The sequence below is a fragment of the Alosa pseudoharengus genome, unplaced genomic scaffold (assembly GCF_046254945.1).
Source record: "Alosa pseudoharengus isolate Yale_2024_CS ecotype anadromous, Long Island Sound unplaced genomic scaffold, YU_APseudo_1.1 YU_APseudo_1.1_scf_15, whole genome shotgun sequence".
Classification (NCBI taxonomy): domain Eukaryota; kingdom Metazoa; phylum Chordata; class Actinopteri; order Clupeiformes; family Clupeidae; genus Alosa; species Alosa pseudoharengus.
Genome location: NW_027468620.1, coordinates 34,045,576 through 34,047,004, shown reverse-complemented (window position 1 = coordinate 34,047,004; position 1,429 = coordinate 34,045,576).

The window sequence follows — 1,429 nt, the reverse complement described above, 5'->3', positions numbered from 1 at the left end:
GAGTGAGTGTGTGTCTGTGTGTGTGTGTATGTGTGTGTATGAGAGAGCGAGTGAGTGTGTGTCTGTGTTTGAGTGTGTGTGTGTGTGTGTGTATGAGAGAGCGAGTGAGTGTGTGTCTGTGTTTGAGTGTGTGTGTGTGTGTGTGTATGAGAGAGCGAGTGAGTGTGTGTCTGTGTTTAAGTGTGTGTGTGTGTATGAGAGAGCAAGTGAGAGTGTGTCTGTGTTTGAGTGTGTGTCTATGTGTGTGCGTGTATGAGAGAGAGAGTAAGAGTGTGTCTGTGTATGTGTGTGTGTGTGTGTGTGCGTGTATGAGAGTGACAGTGTGTTTGAGTGTGTGTGTGTGTGTCTATGTGTGTGTGTGTATGAGAGAGAGAGTAAGAGTGTGTCTGTGTATGTGTGTGTGTGTGTGTGTGTGCGTGTATGAGAGTGACAGTGTGTTTGAGTGTGTGTGTGTGTGTGTGTGTCTATGTGTGTGTGTGTATGAGAGAGAGAGTGAAAGTATGTCTGTGTGTGTGTGTGTGTGTGTGTGTGTGTGTGTGTGTCTATGTGTGTGCATGTATGAGAGAGAGAGCGAGAGTATGTCTGTGTCTAAGTGTGTGTGTGAGAGTGAGGGAGAGTGAGTAAGTGAATGAGCTCACGTCAGGAATGTTTTTTCGCTGAAGGGTTATTTTCAGACAGAGGAGAGAGAGTTCGGAAAACGCCCCGAGACATCCAGTAGTCAGCACAAACTCTCACACACACACAAACGTATGCACAAAACACACACGCGCACACACACACACACACACACACACACACACACACAAACGTATGCACAAAACACACACGCACACACACACACAAAACGTACAGGCAGACACAGACACAAGCGCACAACTAGACACGCACACACACACCCAAGCACACACAAAACCAGAAATGTGGCTCTACATACAACATATGACTTTGAGAAGACAAGGACCATAGAAACACACACACACACACAGTCATGCATACATACCCACAGACACACTTACATGCACACATTTACATGCTCCCACTCCCATCCACACACACACACACACACACACACTATGAGGCATGATGTTCTGTCTTTGTTTTCGTTCCTTCACATACTACTACCTACCTGCACAATAACAAATGCTGTGTGAGAGAGAGTGTGTGTTTATGAGTGAGAGAGAGTGTGTCTGTGTATGTGAGTGAGAAAGAATGTGTGTGTGTGTGTGTGTATGAGAGAGAGAGAGAGAGAAAGAATGTGTCTGCATTAGGGCTGTCAAAATACTTGATTCATTTCAATGAATTAATTTGAGAAAAAATAACTGATTAAAAAAAATAGCGCAGATTAATCGATTCCGTATGACTTTTGACCCCGAGCCGTTCTAGTCAGTAACCATTAGATTGTAAAATGAAGGAGAGAGAAGAAAATGTG